Raw genomic sequence first — 24826 nt, forward strand, 5'->3', positions numbered from 1 at the left:
GAAACAGGAGAGATGTGAAGACGATGTAATAAGTCCATCACCCTTGAAGACGTAGTTTTGAGGCAGTCAGTCCCTCTTCTCCAGGCTGAGGGACTGACCACCTCAAATACTTTTTCTCCAAGGTTGATGGGCTATTATATCTGTATTTCATTTCTACTGCTCCCTTTGTATTTGACCGAGGAAGCCTACTGTGTAGGTGAAACGTTTCGTCGATAATGACACTCGACTGTTGCACATGTATCTTAATCTTCAACTTGTCACTGCTTTGAAGAGCAGTCTCCATAGTAACCAGGAAATATGTCGGAAACCTCACCAGGGTCAACCTGGAGAATGTTGAGTTAATCATCGCAGGACGTTAGACCAGTCATCGTAGGACAAGTCAGTCATCGCAGGATGTTAAATCAGTCATTGTAGGAGGTTAAACCAGTCATCATAGGTCATTTAAACCCTGTGTGGGGGCGATGACAGGTTAAACATCAGGGGTACATGAATGGATGTGGGTTGACCTGCTTAACATGGGCCAGTAGGACACAAGTTCAACTAATGCCACAATAAAATGGGCCAGTTGGCCTGCTGCAGTGCCCCTTGTGTTCTTATGAAACAATTAGAAACTCCAAGAATATATAAACAAAGTTTTCCAGTGGGCAACGGTAAACAATATGATGTTCAATGAGGACAAATTCCAACTACTCCGTTATGGAAAACTGGAGGAGATAATAACTAGAACAGAGTATACTACTGACTCCGGCCATACAATAGAGCGGAAAAATAATGTAAGGGACCTGGGAGTAGTAATGTCTGAGGATCTCACTTTCAAGGATCACAACAGTGCCACGATCGCACGTGCAAAGAAAATGATAGGATGGATAATGAGAACTTTCAAAACGAGAGATGCCAAGCCCATGATGATCCTTTTCAAATCACTTGTTCTCTCTAGGCTGGAATACTGCTGTACATTAACATCTCCATTCAAAACAGGTGAAATTGCAGATCTAGAGAGTGTACAGAGAACCTTTACAGCCAGCAGTAACAGCCTGGTTGATCAGGCTCTGATCCACCAGGAGGCCTGGTCACAGACCGGGCCGCGGGGGCGTTGACCCCCGGAACTCTCTCCAGGTAAACTCCAGGTAAACTGCACGTATAAGTTCTGTCAAGCACATTAACTACTGGGAACGCTTGGAAGCACTTGACTTGTACTCGTTGGAACGCAGGAGGGAGAGATATATCATAATCTACACTTGGAAAATCCTGGAAGGAATGGTCCCAAATCTGCACACAGAAATCACTCCCTTCGAAAGCAAAAGACTGGGCAGGCGATGCAAAATGCCCCCAATTAAAAGTAGAGGCGCCATTGGTACACTAAGAGAAAACATCATAAGTGTCCGGGGCCCAAGACTGTTCAACAGCCTCCCATCAAGCATTAGGGGAATTGCCAATAAAACCCTAGTTGTCTTCAAGAGGGAGCTGGACAGATACCTAAAGTCAGTGCCGGATCATCCGGGCTGTGGCTCGTATGCTGGACTGCGTGCGGCCAGCAGTAACAGCCTGGTTGATCAGGCCCTGATCCATCGGGAGGCCTGGTCGTGGACCGGGCCGCGGAGGCGTTGATCCCCGGAATAACCTCCAGGTAGAGACATGTTTAAAGGAACTCCTCTGAATACTGCGTGTGTACAACACCGAGGACACTCGACGGAACAGTGATTCCCGTTTAGTAACCGAGGGACTAGACGCCCGCAAACGAAAATGCCTCGAAGCAGCATTAATCTCCAATTGTAAAACAGTTACACAATATAGAGGCAACTTCATTATATGTGAAACATTAGTACGAATCCTTAAAACTGTAAACCTTGCCTTTATTTGGCAAGTTCTATTTCTACTACTACTGTACTAGTTCTACTGTTACTACGACTATTACTACTACTACTATTACTACGACTACTACTATTACTACGACTACTACTATTACTGAGACAGGACACAACTGCAACTAATGCGACATTTTACTGTGGCAACGTTTTGCTCTCCAGGAGCTTTGTCAAGCTTTAATGGCTTGACAAAGCTCCTGGAGAGCGAAACGTTGCTACTATATTGTCGGTACTCTCGAAACTCTTCAAAAGTATATCAAAGGTACAGCCCTGCTTTCTGCATCTTACTGTTTCCGTTATTTTTTTTTTTTTTGTAATTGTCACTTATCATTATTCTAACTTTTCATTATTGTCACTTATCATTATTTTCACTTATTATTGACACCCTTCATCGCTGTTACGCGCCATAAAAAGCAAAATGCGCGCGAAAGTAACTTCTCTCGGTAAGCGCGGGAGTTTTATGCCTTGTGATTGGTTGAAATTTCCCGCGCTCGAGCTAGTCTTTTGTTTCCTGCTTTTTTTTGCCTCTGGCTTTCCACGGCCCACTGCTCCGTGATCTGGTTTTCCTGCATGACTGCTTGAACGAGAGTTATCTTGTTTTCTTAAGTCGCATTCCTTTTGTTTCAACATGAGTAAGTCGCCTGGGCAGGAAATTAATCTTTCTAGTGGAGAAAAAAAGGCATTTGTAACGCCTGTGGGAAAGGGATAAGTGGATCTGGAAGGGATGGGGGGGGGGGTGGAATGGCATTGAAACATTCAGTGAATGAATTATCACCTGAGGGATTGTGACGTCCACGTAGTCCTGAATAGATAAGCAGGGCCTGGGTGATAGGGAAAGTGTTTTTTTCTCATTAGGGTCGCCTTGCTTAGGTGGGATGCGGGTGGTGACACTCGAAAACAATATCTGAACAAGTCACTTCGACCTTTTTTCCATTATCCTGGGTAATTTACACATATGTTACTATGTATGATAATCGTAGTTATATGTCCTAAATAAACTAATACCCTGGCTCCCGAAGGAGCCTCAGTGATATACAGTAGGCCTGAGACAGCAGGGTCCATGTGACTGTGGGGTGTGAGTTGGACCTGACTAGCTTAGGCCAGTAGGTGACTTGGACCTGCCTAGCATTGCTAGGGCCAGTAGGCCTGCTGCAGTGCTCCTTCTTATGTTCTTATTCCATCTCTCTAGCTGCTGAATGGGTGATTAAGGTCCTGTATGCCCTTGTGGGGTCGTGGCGAGTCTTGGGCTGCTGTGATGTAGCAATCGACTGCTGTCAGTGTTGAATAACTGGTGTGGCCATCTGAGCACCAGGGTGACTCCAGGTGTGACCATCTGAGCACCAGGGTGACTCCAGGTGTTACCATCTGAGCACCAGGGTGACTCCAGGTGTGACCATCTGAGCACCAGGGTGACTCCAGGTGTGACCATCTGAGCACCAGGGTGACTCCAGGTGTGACCATCTGAGCACCAGGGTGACTCCAGGTGTGACCATCTGAGCACCAGGGTGACTCCAGGTGTGACCATCTGAGCACCAGGGTGACTCCAGGTGTGACCATCTGAGCACCAGGGTGACTCCAGGTGTGACCATCTGAGCACCAGGGTGACTCCAGGTGTGACCATCTGAGCACCAGGGTGACTCCAGGTGTGACCATCTGAGCACCAGGGTGACTCCAGGTGTGACCATCTGAGCACCAGGGTGACCCCAGGTGTGACCATCTGAGCACCAGGGTGACCCCAGGTGTGACCATCTGAGCACCAGGGTGACCCCAGGTGTGACCATCTGAGCACCAGGGTGACCCCCAGGTGTGGCCATCTGAGCACCAGGGTGACTCCAGGTGTGACCATCTGAGCACCAGGGTGACTCCAGGTGTGACCATCTGAGCACCAGGGTGACTCCAGGTGTGACCATCTGAGCACCAGGGTGACTCCAGGTGTGACCATCTGAGCACCAGGGTGACTCCAGGTGTGACCATCTGAGCACCAGGGTGACTTCAGGTGTGACCATCTGAGCACCAGGGTGACTCCAGGTGTGACCATCTGAGCACCAGGGTGACTCCAGGTGTGACCATCTGAGCACCAGGGTGACTCCAGGTGTGACCATCTGAGCACCAGGGTGACTCCAGGTGTGACCATCTGAGCACCAGGGTGACTCCAGGTGTGACCATCTGAGCACCAGGGTGACTCCAGGTGTGACCATCTGAGCACCAGGGTGACTCCAGGTGTGACCATCTGAGCACCAGGGTGACTCCAGGTGTGACCATCTGAGCACCAGGGTGACCCCCAGGTGTGACCATCTGAGCACCAGGGTGACCCCAGGTGTGACCATCTGAGCACCAGGGTGACCCCAGGTGTGACCATCTGAGCACCAGGGTGACCCCCAGGTGTGACCATCTGAGCACCAGGGTGACCCCAAGGTGTGACCATCTGAGCACCAGGGTGACCCCAGGTGTGACCATCTGAGCACCAGGGTGACCCCCAGGTGTGGCCATCTGAGCACCAGGGTGACCCCAGGTGTGACCATCTGAGCACCAGGGTGACCCCAGGTGTGACCATCTGAGCACCAGGGTGACCCCAGGTGTGACCATCTGAGCACCAGGGTGACCCCAGGTGTGACCATCTGAGCACCAGGTGACCCCATTTGTGACCATCTGAGCACCAGGGTGACCCCCAGGTGTGGCCATCTGAGCACCAGGGTGACTCCAGGTGTGACCATCTGAGCACCAGGGTGACCCCAGGTGTGACCATCTGAGCACCAGGGTGACCCCAGGTGTGACCATCTGAGCACCAGGGTGACCCCAGGTGTGACCATCTGAGCACCAGGTGACCCCATTTGTGACCATCTGAGCACCAGGTGTGGCCATCTGAGCACCAGGGTGACTCCAGGTGTGACCATCTGAGCACCAGGGTGACTCCAGGTGTGACCACCATCTTTCCGACACATGTGGTGATCCTGCATCAACAAACAGCCAATATGTTAAATTCTATATACCTCAACGGGTTGCGATTTTTTTTTTTTAATGAGAAGTGCTTCCTGTCAGCTAATTCTTGTGTGAGTATGTAGGGGAGAAGGGGTTCGATTCCCGGCCGGCCGCAGTATTGTTAATTGTTTGCCCCTCGAGGGAGGTTCCTTGACGCTGGTGAAGGGCTCTTGATCTAGGGAATTGGATTTGTGCTCCGGTTCCCTGAATTGAGCCTGAATACCTTCTATCCCCCCACATGCGCTATATAATCCTACGGGTTTAGCGCTCCCCATGGTTATAATAATGTTAATTGTTTAAAACCATTCGTTCGTGAATGCATTAATATGTGTACTGCTTGTGAAGACTGGTATGTTTCAAGTGGGAGGAGAATGAAATTAGACCTGTAGCTTCCATCGCCAAGTATGTGCTGTCATCAGGGCTGACATGTCCAGTGGTACTGGGAACCTGATGGAAACATTGATGGCAGGGTGGACTAAGGCGTCTCGGAATCTTGGTGGGGGTTTCTCACCAGGCGTGCTAAGTGATTGACGGTTCAATTCCCGGCCAGTCACAGTATTGTTAATTCCTTAAAACCATGAATTGATTATATATATATATATATATATATATATATATATATATATATATATATATATATATATATATATATATATATATATATATATATATATGTGTCGTGCCTAATAGGTAAAACTGGCTAATTAGCAAGAACTCGTTTAAAATTATACGTTTAAAGATATATTTTTTTTCATTTATGTTAATGTAAAAATTAATAATTTTGTACCAAAAGAACCTTAGAAAACTTACCTAACCTTATAACAAGTGCAATTTAATTTAGCCTAATCCAACTAAATATCTTTTAGATAAGTTTGCAATAATTTAATAATAAACAAACACAATGAAATATATTTTTTTACGTTAGGTTCAGAATGATTTTTGCGAAATTATTTCATACACAAATTTTAGCTTGCCTTATTCGGCAAGAAGAGCGTTGCTACTTAAGCCAAAATCGCAAGTTTTACCTACGACATATATAATGCAAAATAAGCAGCGGGGGGGGGGGAGTTGAATGATTACTCGAGGCCTTTCGTATTTCAGTCAACGCATCAGGAACTTGCAATGTTGCAGAAATGAGTAGGAAGTCCAGGCAGATTAGTTGAGGGGAACTTTCCAACTGAATCCACCTCTAGTGTAAATGACAAGGACCAGTAACCTCGGAAAAGTAATTAAACAACTTAAGGGAAAACACTTTGAGGTTTATCCTTGAAGTTTGAATATTTTTCTTCTTCACTCATCCGCATTTTTTAATGTGGATCCGTTATTTTGAGAGGCGTGGGGGCGGGGAGTAACCACCCACCATACTGTCCAAAGTTTGCAGTTTATGTGGTGTTCGGCCTTTGACATATATTGCAGGGAAGCTGTGTGCATTATTGCAAACACAGTGGAAAGTTTGGACTGTTCTCGCCATTCTTTTTTTTTCCCCGACTGGCCACTGATCCAATTTATGCCGGTAACAATGAGTTATTACCAAGTCATTGTTGCTATTATTAAAATTATATGTTTTAATTTAAATGACAATTAAAAAGCGTAGCATTATATATCGCGGGACTTTTATTTTGGCGTTAATTTTAGTTTAGAGATCTGTTCTGCTGGGTAACGGCAGTCAAAATTGGGGAGGGAGGAGGGGGTGGGGGGGGGGGTGTCATTGTTTACCTCCATTCAGAAGACTTACAATACGCGCGTGATAGTGACGTTCCAATAATGAAGGCCGCCATTTTTCATGCATTTTTTTTTTTACCCCTCCACAGGACGAACATATTACATTTCCGAACACAAATAAGTGTTCAGAACTTTGGCATATACATTCTCATTTCTTTTTTTTTTTGTGTTGTAGGTGTTGGTAATGTTTGCTCGCAGCCTTATTTGGGGCGTCTGTTTATATTACAGAAGATAAAGGTTGCGAAGCTTACTGTGTTAGTTTAGAATCGGGTCATCATATGACTAAGACCCGCGTCAGGAAACATATGTCCTGTTTCCTGACAAACCTAACCTAACCTAACCTAACCTAACCTAACCAAACCAAACCAAGCCAAGCCTAACTTAACCTGACATAATTTTACATAACACAAACAAACCTAACCAAACCAAACCTAACTTGACATAATCTTACATAACACAAACAAACCTAGTTGAAGATTGAGACACTTATGCAGCATATGGAAATCTTTATTCAGGAAACGTATCGCCACACAGTGGCTTCATCAGTCCAATACAAAGAGGAAGGCGTAAGGAGAGGAGGAGAATGAGGTAATCAGTCCCTCAACCTGGAGTCGATGTGATCAGTCCATCAATCTTGTAGAATGTACAGCATAGGGCCGTAGACGTGGCTTATATACTGTAGTGAGGTGACGTGAAGCAGATGGAGGCGGGGTCATAGTGGTACCATCCACTAGTCGAAGTAGGTCTTCGTCCAAAGGTTGAACAAGTGTTGAAGAATTCTTTGTAACAAGATCCCATGATGCTGCAGTGTCTGACAGTTGTGATGAATGGTTTTTCAAACCATTCATCACAAACAAACCTAACCTAACCTAATTTAACCAAACCTAACCTAATCTAATCATACCTAGCGTAACCTAATCTTATGTTGCCTAGCGTGTACTAGAGCACAGGTGAGGGAGACAGTCCGGCAGGAGTGTTTTAAGCTGCTTCTTTACATCACTGTTTCCCTCGACGGCAGAATCTTCAGGTGTATTCTCAACCCACACTCTCGACGACATAAAATATTATTATTATGGGGGGCGCTAAACGCGTAGGAAGTATACAGCCCCTGTGGGTGAGGGGATGGAAGGTTATCAGTCTCATTTCAGGGAACTGGAGCACAGATCCAATTCCCTAGATCGAGAGCCCCTCACCAGCGTCTAGGACCCTTCCTTGAGGGGTCGACGATATGGAAGTACGTGGGAACGTTTCGCTCCCTGGTTACCTGGAGGTTATTCCGGGGATCAACGCCCCCGCGGCCCGGTCCATGATCAGGCCTCCCGATGGATCAGGGCCTGATCAACTAGGCTGTTACTGCTGGCCGCACGCAGTCCAACGTACGAGCCACAGCCCGGCTGATCCGGCACTGACTAGTTATCTGTCCAGCTCTCTCTTGAAGGCAGCCAGGGGTTTATTGGCAATTCCCCTAATGCTTGATGGGAGGCTGTTGAACAGTCTTGGGGCCCCGGGCACTTATGGTGTTTTCCATTAGTGTACCAATGGCGCCCCTACTTTTTATTGGGGGCATTTTGCATCGCCTGCCCAGTCTTTTATTTTCGTAGGGAGTGATTTCTGTGTGCAGATTTGGGACCATTCCTTCCAAGATTTTCCAAGTGTAGATTATGCTATATCTCTCCCTCCTGCGTTCCAACGAGTACAAGTCAAGTGCTTCCAATCGTTCCCAGTAGTTAAGGTGCTTGATAGAACTTATATGTGCAGTAAAGGATCTCTGTATACTCTCTAGACCTGCGATTTCACCTGCTTTGAATGGAGATGTTAATGTACAGCAGTATTCCAGCCTAGAGAGAATCCCCGGAAAAAAAAGGCGCAATACCGTGACTGGAACAATACACAAATAACCCATACATAGGCAGAAACGTATGACGACGTTTCGGTCCGACTTGGACCATTAATGTCATGAGTTCCTGTGTTTCTGTTATTTGTGTACTGTTGCGCTACTCCTGGGCCTTGATGCCTTTGTAATGGAAGATCCTTGATGCTTAGTAATGGAAGGAGATCCTTGATGCCTTTGTAATGGAAGGATATCCTTGATGCTTTGTAATGAAAGGAGATCCTTGATGTCTTTGTAATGAAAGGAGATCCTTGATGCCTTTGTAATGGAAAGAGATCCTTGATGCCTTTGTAATGGAAAGAGATCCTTGATGCCTTGTAATGGAAGGAGATCCTTGATGCCTTTGTAATGGAAAGAGATCCTTGATGCCTTGTAATGGAAGGAGATCCTTGATGCCTTTGTAATGGAAAGAGATCCTTGATGCCTTGTAATGGAAGGAGATCCTTGATGCCTTTGTAATGGAAAGAGATCCTTGATGCCTTGTAATGGAAGGAGATCCTTGATGCCTTTGTAATGGAAAGAGATCCTTGATGCCTTGTAATGGAAGAAGATCCTTGATGCCTTTGTAATGGAAAGAGATCCTTGATGCCTTGTAATGGAAGGAGATCCTTGATGCCTTTGTAATGGAAAGAGATCCTTGATGCCTTGTAATGGAAGAAGATCCTTGATGCCTTTGTAATGGAAAGAGATCCTTGATGCCTTGTAATGGAAGGAGATCCTTGATGCCTTTGTAATGAAAGGAGATCCTTGATGCCTTTGTAATGGAAAGAGATCCTTGATGCCTTTGTAATGGAAAGAGATCCTTGATGCCTTGTAATGGAAGGAGATCCTTGATGCCTTTGTAATGGAAAGAGATCCTTGATGCCTTGTAATGGAAAGAGATCCTTGATGCCTTGTAATGGAAGAAGATCCTTGATGCCTGCTTACCACTAAAATTGAAGTATTTTGGTTAAAAATCTATAATAAAGCGGGGAAATTAGCCAAAATACCCTGAAGGAAAATGTAAACTAACTTAGGTGTGTGATAATATTAGAAGTAAATGAGGAATTATGGGAATGCAACTAGAAGACTGAGTAGATCTGTGAATCACTATAACATAAACGTGGATGAGCATTTTTACGGAGCGATTTGCAATGTCAGCAGACTGGTATTGTAGTTGCCAGGCTTAGACTTGGTTACAAGTACTTCTAGCAGTTTGGTAAACACACACACTGACTGGTATTGTAGTTGCCAGGCTTAGACCTGGTTACCAGTACTTCTGGCAGTTTGGTAAACACACACACTGACTGATATTGTAGTAGCCAGGCTTAGACCTGGTTACAAGCACTTCTGGCAGTTTGGTAAACACACACACTGACTGGTATTGTAGTAGCCAGGCTTAGACTTGGTTACAAGCACTTCTGGCAGTTTGGTAAACACACACACTGACTGATATTGTAGTAGCCAGGCTTAGACTTGGTTACAAGCACTTCTGGCAGTTTTGTAGACATACACTGGTATTGTAGCAGCCAGATTTAGACTTGGTTACAGTACTTCTGGCAGTTTAACATACACGGATAATATGAGGTGCACGATAAACGCTCCACGTCGACAGTAAACTCGAAATCGTAAACCAATTTCATCATTTCTTTGTGTAGTACACAGAATGTGGTTTACATGTAATGGCAGTGTTAAGCACAAAAGAAAGCCGCTAGCATGCATAAACATTTCGGTCAAAAATGATCGAAATATCGTGTGTACTTTCAAAAGTGCGGGTTATTCCTTAAATTTCCCAGCCATGATATTGTGACTGTCTTCTTACGTGATGTTATTTCTTGGTTCAGGTACATGATCTACTCTGTAGGTGACTTAAATCTTTATAATGGTATAATTACCCATAGAATGTTAGGATACGTGCACAACTAATGCGACATTTTTATTGTGGCAACGTTTCGCTCTCCAGGAGCTGGTAACGACTTGATAAAGCTGAATAGCGAGGCGTTGCCATAATATAATGTCACATTAGTTGCATCTGTTTCCATTTACCCGACTTAAATTCAGTAAGTGTTAGGGGACCACGACTCCTCAACACCCTCCCTTCATACATAAGGAGAATTACCAACAGACCCCTGGCTGTCTTCATTGGGGAACTCAACGGATTCCTCATAACAGTTCCTGATCAGCCGGGTTGTGGTGCAGACGCTGGACTGCGGTCAGCGGGCGGGCACTAACAGCTTGATGGGTCAGACCAGCAACCAGAAGGGCTGGTCTGGGACCGGGCCTCGGAGGCGGGGACCCCCGAAATTAGGTAACCTTCAGGTGTGAAGGGGATTTGTCACGCCAGGTAGGGGAAAGTTGGTAGGGGGTCAGGGATTTAAAAAGAGGGGAGGGCGGAGGCAGCCGGAATACAGATGATGATAATGATAATAATAATAATCTTTATTTCTACCAGTACATGATACAACTTAAACAGACCATAGCTGACATCAGTGACATATATAGAAAGTCCCTTGTTATGCAGGGCATTTTGGACAACTTAGGTTAATTTTGTCCGCAGGATGCGACCCACACCAGTCGGCAAACACCCAGGTACCTACTTCCTGAACATGGACTTCTTAGGTGAACTTGGACAGCAGGTGTCTGAAAGAAACACGTCCTGTTTCCACCCGTTCCGGGGATCAAACCATGGATACTCAGTATGTGAGCTGAGTGCGTTACTAGTCGAGTTACGGGAGAAGGAGAGAGGTAAGAGATACGGTAGAAGGAAAGAGAGGATGATGTCAAGACGAAAGAATGGAGAAAGAGACAGAGAGAGGAGCCAAATAAGGCAAAAGGGGGGGGGGCGTTAAGTGGTAGCACATGAGTGGTTTAGGGGGTAGGGGGGAGAACTAAGCTGTTACTTTTCGAGAAAGAATTAGGTTAGGGGAGAAGTGGAAGGGGTAAGTTGGGGAGGGGGGAGGCAGCAGAGCGGGAAGAGCACCAGGGAGAGTGGGCGACTTCCGGTTTGGAGTCCTCTTACAAGGGTGAGAAGAATGGAAGTGGAACAGTGCCACATGGGGTGGTAAGTGGAACAGTGCCTCATGGGGTGGTAAGTGGAACAGTGCCACATGGGGTGGTATGTGGAACAGTGCCACATGGGGTGGTAAGTGGAACAGTGCCACATGGGGTGGTAAGTGGAACAGTGCCACATGGGGTGGTAAGTGGAACAGTGCCTCATGGGGTGGTAAGTGGAACAGTACCACATGGGGTGGTAAGTGGAACAGTGCCACATGGGATGGTAAGTGGAACAGTGCCTCATGGGGTGGTAAGTGGAACAGTGCCACATGGGGTGGTAAGTGGAACAGTGCCACATGGGGTGGTAAGTGGAACAGTGCCACATGGGGTGGTAAGTGGAACAGTGCCACAAAGGGAGGATAGTAAGTGGAAGGAGCCAGAGTCTACAAAAGACAGGCACTGCAGGTAAACACTGTCCACAGTTTTAAGAGTAGGTATGACTGGGTCCTGGGTTAGGTTAGGTAAGTTTTATCAGGAAACAGGAGAAGTGTTTCCAGACGCAGGTCTTAGTCATATGATGACCCATCGTTGGAGCTTTTGGTCATCTGACCGAGGACTTCCGCTGGCTTACCCCTCTACCCTTTAAAGATTAGTCACAGTTATAACCATTCTGGGTCCTGAGTACTAGTTGAGAGGCGAGACGAGAGCAGAAGCACTTCAGCACAGCTCCTGGCCCCCGCCTCATTACTGGTCGCCACGAGGTCCATTCCCTGCTCCATGAGCTTTATCATACCTCGTCTTAAAGCTATGTATGATACCTGCCTCCACTATCTCACTTTCCAGACTATTCCACTTCCTGACAACTCTACGGCTGAAGAAATACTTCCTAACATCCCAGTGACTCATCTGAGTCTTCAGCATCCAGTTGTGACCCCTTGTTGCTGTGTCCCATCCCTGTCCACATTGTCGATTCCTCTCAGTATTGTGGCCATGATGGAATTTGATGCATTGTGGGGAGGATGCTACTCTCCCCGCAGTGCTACACTCCCCACTAAGGGCGAAATGTCATACGATAATAATAATAATAATAATTATTATAACTGATAATGATATTAGGAATGTATTTCTTTCCAGGGTATGTGTGGGGGTGGAGTGTCGCTCTGGCTGGTTAAAGGGGACCCATACAGCCGTAGCTGGCGGTATGTACTGCTCTGATGTTGGCAACGGTAGCGAGACAACGGCAGTGAGGCAACGGTAGCGAGACAGCGGTGGTGAAACAACGGTGACGAAATAACGGTAGACAACGGTTGCGAAATAACGGCAGTGAGGCAACGGTGGCGAAGTAACGGTAGTGAGGCAGTGGTCGCGAAATAACGGTAGTGAGACAACGGTGGGAGAAACAACGCTAGTGAGGCAACGGTTGCGAAATAACAGTACTGAAATAACGGTAGTGAGACAACGGTGATCAAGTAATTGCAATGAGAAAACGGTGGCGAAACAACGGTAGTGAGGCAGTAGTGTGAAACAGGAGTGCTAAGGCAATAGCAGTGAAATAACGGTACTCTGAATCAACGGTACGGTGTGGCAACGACAAGAGTGAAACAACGGTACTATGAGATAACGATAATGAAGCATCGGTAGTGGGTGATGGTGGTGTGGTGAAACTGTCGTTACAGTGGTGATGCAGTGAGATTGGTGCAGTGGTGATACAGTAGAATCAACGGGAGAAGGAGTAAAATTGGTACCTCATACTTTTAGCAGTGTGTTTACATTGGTGTGTTGTGTTGGTTACTGTTCCATTGGAAGAGCCGTCCCACTGGAATTACGGTTCCATTGCGGGTGCCGTTGCATTGGCATTACTGTTCCACTGAAGTTACTGTTCCATTGGAACCCATGCACTGGATTTAACCTGCTCACACTCTTTCAAACTTCCACGTGAGTAGTCTTGCATTGTTAAAGTGGCTCACTGGTGTTACAGTGACTCACTGGTGTTAGTGACTCACTGGTGTTACAGTGGCTCACTGGTGTTACAGTGACTCACTGGTGTTACAGTGGCTCACTGGTGTTATAGTGACTCACTGGTGTTACAGTGACTCACTGGTGTTACAGTGGCTCACTGGTGTTAGTGACTCACTGGTGTTACAGTGGCTCACTGGTGTTACAGTGACTCACTGGTGTTAGTGACTCACTGGTGTTACAGTGGCTCACTGGTGTTACAGTGGCTCACTGGTGTTACAGTGACTCACTGGTTACAGTGACTCACTGGTTACAGTGACTCACTGGTGTTAGTGGCTTACTGGGGTTAGTGACTCACTGGTGTGACTCACTGGTGTTAGTGACTCACTGGTGTTAGTGACTCACTGGTGTTACAGTGGCTCACTGGTGTTACAGTGGCTCACTGGTGTTACAGTGGCTCACTGGTGTTACAGTGACTCACTGGTGTTACAGTGGCTCACTGGTGTTAGTGACTCACTGGTGTTAGTGGCTCACTGGTGTTACAGTGGCTCACTGGTGTTAGTGGCTCACTGGTGTTACAGTGACTCACTGGTGTTGGTGGCTCACTGGTGTTACAGTGACTCACTGGTGTTACAGTGGCTCACTGGTGTTACAGTGACTCACTGGTGTTACAGTGGCTCACTGGTGTTACAGTGACTCACTGGTGTTAGTGGCTCACTGGTGTTACAGTGACTCACTGGTGTTAGTGACTCACTGGTGTTAGTGACTCACTGGTGTTAGTGGCTCACTGGTGTTAGTGACTCACTGGTGTTACAGTGACTCACTGGTGTTAGTGGCTCACTGGTGTTACAGTGGCTCACTGGTGTTACAGTGACTCACTGGTGTTAGTGGCTCACTGGTGTTACAGTGGCTCACTGGTGTTACAGTGACTCACTGGTGTTACAGTGGCTCACTGGTGTTACAGTGACTCACTGGTGTTAGTGACTCACTGGTGTTAGTGGCTCACTGGTGTTACAGTGGCTCACTGGTGTTAGTGGCTCACTGGTGTTACAGTGACTCACTGGTGTTACAGTGGCTCACTGGTGTTGCAGTGGCTCACTGGTGTTACAGTGGCTCACTGGTGTTACAGTGGCTCACTGGTGTTAGTGACTCACTGGTGTTACAGTGGCTCACTGGTGTTACAGTGGCTCACTGGTGTTATAGTGACTCACTGGTGTTACAGTGACTCACTGGTGTTACAGTGGCTCACTGGTGTTAGTGACTCACTGGTGTTACAGTGGCTCACTGGTGTTACAGTGACTCACTGGTGTTACAGTGACTCATTGGTGTTAGTGACTCACTGGTGTTACAGTGACTCATTGGCGTTAGTGGCTCACTGGTGTTACAGTGACTCACTGGTGTTAGTGGCTCACTGGTGTTAGTGACTCACTGGTGTTAGTGGCTCACTGCTGTTAGTGACTCACTGGTGTTACAGTGACTCACTGGTGTTAGTGGCTCACTGGTGTTAGTGACTCACTGGTGTTAGTGGCTCACTGGTGTTAGTGGCTCACTGGTGTTAGTGGCTCACTGGTGTTACAGTGGCTCACTGGTGTTAGTGACTCACTGGTGTTACAGTGGCTCACTGGTGTTACAGTGGCTCACTGGTGTTACAGTGACTCACTGGTGTTAGTGGCTCACTGGTGTTACAGTGACTCACTGGTGTTAGTGACTCACTGGTGTTAGTGGCTCACTGGTGTTACAGTGGCTCACTGGTGTTACAGTGGCTCACTGGTGTTAGTGACTCACTGGTGTTACAGTGGCTCACTGCTGTTACAGTGGCTCATTGGTGTTACAGTGGCTCACTGGTGTTGCAGTGACTCACTGGTGTTACAGTGGCTCACTGGTGTTACAGTGGCTCACTGGTTACAGTGGCTCACTGGTGTTACAGTGACTCACTGGTGTTAGTGACTCACTGGTGTTAGTGGCTCACTGGTGTTACAGTGGCTCACTGGTGTTACAGTGACTCACTGGTGTTAGTGACTCACTGGTGTTAGTGGCTCACTGGTGTTAGTGACTCACTGGTGTTAGTGACTCACTGGTGTTAGTGACTCACTGGTGTTACAGTGACTGGTGTTACAGTGGCTCACTGGTGTTACAGTGGCTCACTGGTGTTAGTGGCTCACTTGTGTTAGTGACTCACTGGTGTTAGTGGCTCACTGGTGTTAGTGACTCACTGGTGTTAGTGACTCACTGGTGTTAGTGACTCAATGGTGTTACAGTGACTCACTGGTGTTACAGTGGCTCACTGGTGTTAGTGGCTCACTGGTGTTAGTGACTCACTGGTGTTACAGTGACTCACTGGTGTTAGTTGCTCACTGGTGTTACAGTGGCTCACTGGTGTTACAGTGACTCACTGGTGTTAGTTGCTCACTGGTGTTACAGTGACTCACTGGTGTTAGTTGCTCACTGGTGTTACAGTGGCTCACTGGTGTTAGTGACTCACTGGTGTTAGTGACTCATTGGTGTTACAGTGACTCACTGGTGTTACAGTGGCTCACTGGTGTTAGTGGCTCACTGGTGTTACAGTGACTCACTGGTGTTAGTTGCTCACTGGTGTTACAGTGACTCACTGGTGTTAGTTGCTCACTGGTGTTACAGTGGCTCACTGGTGTTACAGTGACTCACTGGTGTTAGTTGCTTACTGGTGTTACAGTGGCTCACTGGTGTTACAGTGACTCACTGGTGTTACAGTGACTCAGTGGTGTTACAGTGAGAATTATACCCGTATATAGTGGTGGGGCGTTAACACTTATATAGAGTGGAAGGGTGTTACATTGTGTTGTGTTATATACAGTGTTAGGGTGTTACACTGTGCTGTGTTACATACAGTGTTAGGGTGTTACACTGTGTTAACACTGCAGCAGTAGGTGATTCACTGTGTGCGCTGTTTTTGTGTGTAGATTGTGTTTTATTTTATTGGGGAGCAAATACCCTCCCCCAGGGGGAGGGCCACTCAAATGTGGCCCCGATTTACCGATATACAGGAGTTGGACAGGCGCCTATGGTCAGTACCCGACCAGCCGGGCTGTGGTTCGTACTTCGGTTTGCGTACGGCCAGCAGTAAGTCTGGTTTATGAGGCCCTAATCCACGGCGAGGCCTGGTCATGGACCGGGCCGTGGGGGCGCTGACCCCCGGAACACCCTCCAGATATTCTCATAATGCGCTCTAGAAGTATTGTGTTAAACGGGAAGAGTGTGTGTGTTTATGGAGGATGTTATTCTGGATTATTAACCCAGAGGGTAAGCCACCCAGAATAACCCGATAAAGTCTAGGTCATCTGGAACTGACTGACACCCTTATTTCCATTGAGGTCCTTTAATCTCCGCCTGGAATGCGACCCACACCAGCCGGCGAGCACCCAGGTACCTACTTCGCGCTAGTAAATACTAGTTGAACAGGGGTAGCAGGTGTCAGGAAACATGTCCAGTGTTTCCAGCCGTGCTGGGGAGCGAGTGCAAACATAAGAACATACAAAAGAAGGAACACTGCAGTGGACTGATGAAGCCACTGTGTGGCGAAACGTTTCTTCAATAAAGATTCCCATGTGTTGCATAAGTGTCTCAATTCTTCAACTTGTCGGTTTTCAAAACCATTCATCACATCTGTCAGACACTGCAACATCATGGAATCTTGGTACAAAGACTTCAACGCTTGCCCAAACCTTTGGACGATGACCTACTTACATTAGTGGCAGGTCCCACTAAGATCCCGCCTCCTCCTGCTTCAACTCATCTCACCGCAGTATATAAGCCACCTCTCTGGCCCTATGCTGCACTTACTACAAGAGTGATGGACTGAACACATCGAATCCAGGTTGAGGGACTGATTACCTCATACTTCTACTCTCCTTACCCATTTCTACTTTGTATTGGACTGATGAAGCCACTGTGTGGCGAAACGTTTCTTCAATAAAGATTCCCATGTGTTGCATAAGTGTCTCAATTCTTCAAGGAACACTGCAGCAGGCCTACTGGCCCAAGCCAGTCAAGTCCAAGGTTGTGATAAATGGTTTAGAAAACCGACAAGTTGAAGAATTGAGACACTTATGCAACACATGGGAATCTTTATAAAGATTCCTGTGTTGCATAAGTGTCTCAATTCTTCAAGTCCAAGGTTGGGGCATTGGCTTAAGTCGGTAGGAGACTTGGACCTGCCTCGCATGGGCCAGTAGGCCTGCTGCAGTGTTCCTTCTTTTTTTAAGTTCTTATGTGATATATTAGACACATGTGCAACTCTTGGGTACCCAAGAGTTGCACATGTGTCTAATATATCAACATGTCGGTTCTCTGAACCATTCATCTACAAAGTTCTTATGTACATCCACTCAAGAAGGAACAAGCACTGCAACAGACCCACTGACCCAAGCCAGTCAGGCCCACACCCACTCATAAGAACATGAGCACTACAGAAGGCCTACTGGCCCATGCTATGTAGGTCCATGACACCTATTACATAAGAGGAAATATAAACACATATGCAGTATAATGTGATCCTTTATTGACAACGTTTCACCCACACAGTGGGTGACTTGAAAAAGCCCACTGTGTGGGTGAAACGTTGTCAATAAAGGATCACATTATACTGCATATGTGTTTATATTTCCACTGTGTCGGTATTTGATACCATTTATTTCCACCTATTACATAAGAACATAAAGGAGAAACACTGCAGCAGGCCTGCTGCCCCCATACTAGGCAGGTCGTTCACAAATCCAACTCACTAACAGAATAACTTTTGATAATTCTATTTACTCACGTGTAAGTCCCACTCCAGTTAGCACAAGCTAGTCAGGTCCAACTCACTTGTTTCCGTTAAGGTTCTCAACCCAACTAGGTACAAGCATATAAAGGAGAAACTTGAAGAACAGGAGGAGAATGAGGTAATCAGTCCCTCAACCTTGAGTCGATGTGTTCAGTCCATCAATCTTGAATAGAATACGGCATATCAGCGGAGAAGCAGCTTATAAACCGTAGGCAGGAGAGGTGCAGCAGTTATAGGTGGTGTCACATTTGTTCAATGTGGAAGTAGGTCGTGCCCAAGAATTAGGCAAGCGAAGAATTCCTAAGTATTAAGATATGCCGTATTCTATTCAAGATTGATGGACTGAACACATCGACTCAAGGTTGAGGGACTGATTACCTCATTCTCCTCCTGTTCTTCAAGTTTCTCCTACGTATGGACTGATGAAGCCACTGTGTGGCGAAACGTTTCCTCAATAAAGATACCCAAGAGTTGCACATGTGTCTAATTTATCTACATGTCGGTTCTCTGAACCATTCATCTACAAAGGTACACATGGTTGATTGCAACATGGTGATTGCAACATGGTGATTGCAACTACCCCAGTGGAATACACAAAGTTTTAGCTTCAGTGACGGTACTCGGGAGTTTGTTCCACTCATCCACAACTGTTACCAAACCAGTGCTATCATGTCCTTCCTAAAATATATTTTTTTCCAACTTGAACTCATTGCTGCGAGTCCTGTCAGGAACGGAGACTTTCCTGTTGACCGTATAACGTTGAAGATGTTAGTAATGTAGGTAACGGTAGAGCAGGTCAGCGGCGTCTGCAGCTGGACGCCGAAAACAGATACCAAAAATGAGCGTTTAGTGTGTGCGTAACTGTGGCCAGGGAGAGAGTGGTGTGTGTGTGTGTGTGTGTGTGTGTGTGTGTGTGTGTGTGTGTCTTGTTGACTCTGCTTAGTTGGTTTGTGGGGAGAGAGATGGCGAGTGTAGGTGGGAGGAGGAGGGAATGTAGGAGGGAGACAGCAGGAGAAGAATGTAGGACGGAGAGAGAAGAATGTAGAAGGGAGAGAGAGAGAGAGATGTAGGGTGGGGAGAGAAGAATGTAGAAGGGAGAGAGAGAGATGTAGGGTGGGGAGAGAAGAATGTAGAAGGGAGAGAGAGAGATGTAGGGTGGGGAGAGAATAATGTAGAAGGGAGAGAGAGATGTAGCGTGGGGAGAGGAGGAGGAAAGGAATAACGAAGTATTGGGAGAAGAAGGAGAGGAGGATGGGGAGACAGGTTTAAGTAATCATTATATTTCAATTTGTGTGGGGCGCTAAACGAATGTGGGTTATTTATCTGGAGAGCTGGTAGTGGAGGCTCGACCCTCCGTCCGTCGCTCGCCAGGCACACGACCAAGCTTCCAGGTAGACCGATTAACTTAGTTCCTAGGTTGGACCGGGCCGCGACCTACCTGCCAGGTAGACAGGTTAATCTGGTTCCTAGGCTACCTGGAATCTACCTGAAGGGTATTCCAGGGATCAACGCCCCCGCGGCCCGGTCCACGACCAGGCTTCCCGGTGGATCAGGGCCTGATCAACCAGGCTATTACTGCGGGCCGCACGTAGTCCAACGTACGAACCACAGCCCGGCTGATCCGGCACTGACTTTAGGTGTCTGTCCAGCTCTCTCTTGAAGACAACCAGGAGTCTATTGGTAATTCCCCTTATGCATGGTGGGAAGAATCTATAATAACAGTCTAAAGTAAATATTAAGAAAGTACCTAATACCAACAGGCTGATAAGACACACGTGCATCTGTTAGGTATCTATAGATACCTGACTGTTGCACAGGTCTTATCAACTTGTCGGTATTGTATAATATTTTAAACTATATTGAGTCTGTCAGACACTGCAACACAATATCTTGGTACTATAGATATCTAACTGCTGCACACGTGTCTTATCGACAATCTAAATTAGATGAATAAGACACGTGTGCGACATCTGGGTATCTTGTACCCACATGTCTAATTCATCATCATGTTGGTATCGCATACCACTGATATACAATCTAGAGTAGGCTAAAAGAGGCAGTCAAAATTAAATAGTGTCTTGATAGAATATAACAGCGACTCAGATCTTTTATCCTTTCTAACCGAAAATTAATATTTCGGCGCCAGGATCAACAAGATTGAAAAAGTTTCCGCTGTCTCCGTAATATATATATATATATATATATATATATATATATATATATATATATATATATATATATATATATCTATATATATTGGCAGTTTGGAGGGATATGTTGTGTATCTTTATACGTATATGCTTCTAAACTGTTGTATTCTGAACACCTCTGCAAAAACAGTGATTATGTGTGAGTGTGGTGAAAGTGTTGAAGGATGATGAAAGCATTTTCTTTTTGGGGATTTTCTTTCTTTTTTGGGTCACCCTGCCTCGGTGGGAGACGGCCGACTTGTTGAAAATATATATATATATATATATATATATATATATATATATATATATATATATATATATATATATATATATATATATATATATATATATATATATATTACGGAGACAGCGGATTATTCCTAACACTATGGTGTACGAGTCACTGTGTGGTGTGTACCTGAGCCTGGGATTTTTAAAGCACTTCCTCTGATAAAACTAACTCGTTGGTCCTTGTCTTATCTCCGACTTGAGTTGACTGGGGTAACGAAGAGAGCTATCAATATGACAGTTTTCTGAACACTATACATGCTGCTCAAAGAACGTTTATCCCATATAAAGAAATTAGATCAAATAGAAATGACCCAAAATGGATGAATAATAGGCTCAAATATCTACTAGGGCATAAGAAAGGAATTTATAGGCGTATCAGAAGAGGTGAGGGTCATCTTATGAATCAGTATATTGACATTAAGAAGGACATTAAAAAGGGGATAAGAAAAGCTAAAAGGGACTATGAAATTAAAGTTGCTAGGGATTCTAAAACTAACCCAAAAAGTTTTTTCCAGGTCTATAGAGATAAGATAGGTCCCCTTAAAAATAACTATGGGCACCTTACTGACAAAGAGAATGAAATGTGCTCGATTTTTAATAATTATTTTCTCTCAGTTTTTACACAGGAAGACACTAACAATATTCCAGTATTTAAGATTGAGACACTTATGCAGCATATGGGAATCTTTATTCAGGAAACGTTTCGCCACACAGGGGCTTCATCAGTCCAAAACAAAGAGGAAGGCGTAAGGAGAGGAGGAGTATGAGGTAATCAGTCCCTCAGCCTGGAGTCGATGTGCTCAGTCCATCAATCTTGTAGAATGTACAACATAAGGCCGAAGATTGAGACACTTATGCAGCATATGGGAATCTTTATTCAGGAAACGTTTCGCCACACAGTGGCTTCATCAGTCCAATACAAAGAGGAAGGCGTAAGGAGAGGAGGAGAATGAGGTAATCAGTCCCTCAACCTGGAGTCGATGTGTTCAGTCCATCAATCTTGTAGAATGTACAGCATAGGGCCGTAGACGTGGCTTATATACTGTAGTGAGGTGACGTGAAGCAGGTAGAAGCGGGGTCATAGTGGTACCATCCACTAGTCGAAGTATTTCTTCGTCCAAAGGTTGAACAAGTGTTGAAGAATTCTTTGTAACAAGATCCCATGATGCTGCAGTGTCTGACAGTTGTGATGAATGGTTTGAAAAACCGTCATGATGCTGCAGTGTCTGACAGTTGTGATGAATGGTTTGAAAAACCGACAAGTTGAAGATTGAGACACTTATGAAGCATATGGGAATCTTTATTCAGCCTGCTTCACCTCACCTCACTACAGTATATAAGCCACGTCTACGGCCCTATGCTGTACATTCTACAAGATTGATGGACTGAACACATCGACTCCAGGCTGAGGGACTGATTACCTCATACTCCTCCTCTCCTTACGCCTTCCTCTTTGTTTTGGACTGATGAAGCCACTGTGTGGCGAAACGTTTCCTGAATAAAGATTCCCATATGCTGCATAAGTGTCTCAATCTTAAACTTGTCGGTTTTTCAAACCATTCATCACAATATTCCAGTAATTAATTTTTATAGTGGGCTAGAAGAAGATAAATTATGTAACATCACAGTCACTAGTGAAATGGTTATTAAGCAGATAGACAGACTGAAGCAAAATAAGTCGCCGGGCCCTGATGAGGTTTTTTCAAGGGTTCTTAAGGAATGCAAAATGGAAGTCTGTGAACCATTAACTAATATTTTTAATATATCTCTTCAAACAGGTGTAGTGTCTGATATGTGGAAGATGGCTAATGTAATTCCTATTTTTAAAACAGGGGACAAGTCGTTACCGTCAAATTACCGCCCAATAAGCCTGACCTCAATTGATGGCGGAACGTCTACTACAATAAAGATATCCAGATGTTGCACATGTGTCTTAACTTTCATATTGTCGGTATTTTATACCTTTCTTTGCACTGACCTCAATTGTAGGCAAATTACTAGAGTCAATTATAGCTGAGATTATAAGAAGCCATCTCGATAAGCATAGCTTGATTAATGATACTCAGCATGGATTCACAAGAGGCCGGTCTTGTCTAACTAATTTATTAACTTTCTTCAGTAAAGCTTTAGAGGCTGTTGACCACGATAAAGAATTTGATATTATTTACTTAGATTTTAGTAAGGCTTTTGATAGAGTTCCGCACCATAGACTGTTAAAGAAAGTGGCAGCTCATGGCATTGGGGGAAAAGTGCTCTCGTGGATCGAGTCATGGCTCACTGACAGGAAGCAGAGAGTGTCCATAAGTGGGGTTAAATCCGAGTGGGGATCTGTAACAAGTGGCGTTCCACGGGGATCAGTCTTGGGCCCGTTGTTGTTTATAATATATATCAATGATCTTGATGAGGGAATTACTAGTGATATGAGCAAACTCGCCGATGACACAAAGATAGGTAGGATAATTGATTCAAACGTAGATGTTATGGAACTTCAGGAGGATTTAAACAAACTCTATTCTTGGTCAGAAAAGTGGCAGATGCAGTTCAATGTAGATAAATGCAAGGTTCTGAAGCTTGGGAGTGCCCATAACCCTAGTACTTATAAGTTAAATGATGTAGAACTTAGCCATACAGATTGCGAAGGGGACTTACATAAGAACATAAGAAAGGAGGAACACTGCAGGAGGCCTGTTGACTCATACTAGGCAGGTCCTTTACAATTCATCCCACTAACAAAACATTTGCCCAACTCAATTTTCAATGCCACCCAAGAAATAAGCTCTGATGTGAAAGTCCCACTCAAATCCAACCCTTCCCACTCATGAACTTATCCAACCTAAATTTGAAACTACCCAAAGTCCCAGCCTCAGTAACCCAACTAGTTGTGATGAATGGTTTGAAAAACCGACAAGTTGAAGATTGAGACACTTATGCAACATATGGGAATCTTTATTCAGGAAACGTTTCGCCACACAGTGGCTTCATCAGTCCGATACAAAGTAGAAAGAGTAAGACACATGTGCAACATCTGGGTATCTTTATTGTAGACGTTTCGCCATCCAGTGGCTTTATCAATACAAATTCCAGGACATAACTTGAAGACAGTAGAACTATGTACAGAAGATGAGGTAATCAGTCCCTCAACCTAGGAGTAGGTGCGAACAGCACCATAGTCGTGGAGATTCTGAAGCAGAAGAAAGAATCCTGGCGCTTATATATAAGCGCCAGGATTCTTTCTTCTGCTTCAGAATCTCCACGACTATGGTGCTGTTTGCACTTACTCCTAGGTTGAGGGACTGATTACCTCATCTTCTGTACATAGTTCTACTGTCTTCAAGTTATGTCCTGGAATTTGTATTGATAAAGCCACTGGATGGCGAAACGTCTACAATAAAGATACCCAGATGTTGCACATGTGTCTTACTCTCATCTTGTCGGTATTATATACCATTCGTACACAAAGTAGAAAGGCGTAAGGAGAGGAGGAGTTTGAAGTAATCAGTCCCTCAGCCTGGAGTCGATGTGTTCAGTCCATCAATCTTGTAGACTGATGGACTGAATCTTGTAGATTGATGGACTGAACACATCGACTCCAGGCTGAGGGACTGATTACCTCAAACTCCTCCTCTCCTTACGCTTTTCTACTTTGTATCGGACTGATGAAGCCATTGTGTGGCGAAACGTTTCCTGAATAAAGATTCCCATATGTTGCATAAGTGTCTCAATCTTCAACCCAACTAGGTAGACTGTAAAGTAAAAGGACACAAGTGCAACTAATGTGACATTTATTGTGGCAACGTTTCGCTCTCCAGGAGCTTTATCAAGCCATTACAAACAATACATGGACACAGAGGGTATATAAAGGCTCAGAGTGAGGTGAATACTAGTGAGGTACCATTTCGATGTTCACTAGTGGTAGTAGTAGTAGTAGTAGTAGTGGTAGTGACAAAAGTAATACAATATGGTAGAGCAATTAATTCGTACATGAGTAAAAGGATATAAAAGCTATTACTTGGGTAACATAAAAATAGGTTGGACAAATATAAACTGGAATGAGGCAGCTTGTTTCAGTGTTCACTCTCTGTGCTTTGCGTAGTATAACAGGAGAGACTATGTGATAGCAGGGTTTACTGTTTTCAGGAGGATTCTTGCTAAGACT

At 45.2% G+C, this 24826-nt stretch overlaps 1 protein-coding gene across 4 annotated transcripts in view; it reads left to right on the forward strand.

Moving 5' to 3' along the window:
• The window catches only part of Spn (protein phosphatase 1 regulatory subunit spinophilin), a 571930-nt gene that overhangs the window by 65713 nt on the left and 481391 nt on the right, over window positions 1–24826 (forward strand). Inside the window, exon 2 of one of the 4 annotated variants that reach the window (XM_070098757.1) lies at window positions 12565–13365. The exons of the other annotated variants lie outside the window; for them this stretch is intronic. The gene's annotated coding sequence lies outside the window, so the exon portion shown is untranslated. The remainder of the gene's footprint in view (window positions 1–12564; window positions 13366–24826) is intronic. 4 annotated transcript variants of the gene reach the window in all.

Source organism: Cherax quadricarinatus, chromosome 5 (assembly GCF_038502225.1).
Source record: "Cherax quadricarinatus isolate ZL_2023a chromosome 5, ASM3850222v1, whole genome shotgun sequence".
Taxonomy (NCBI): Eukaryota; Metazoa; Arthropoda; class Malacostraca; order Decapoda; family Parastacidae; genus Cherax; species Cherax quadricarinatus.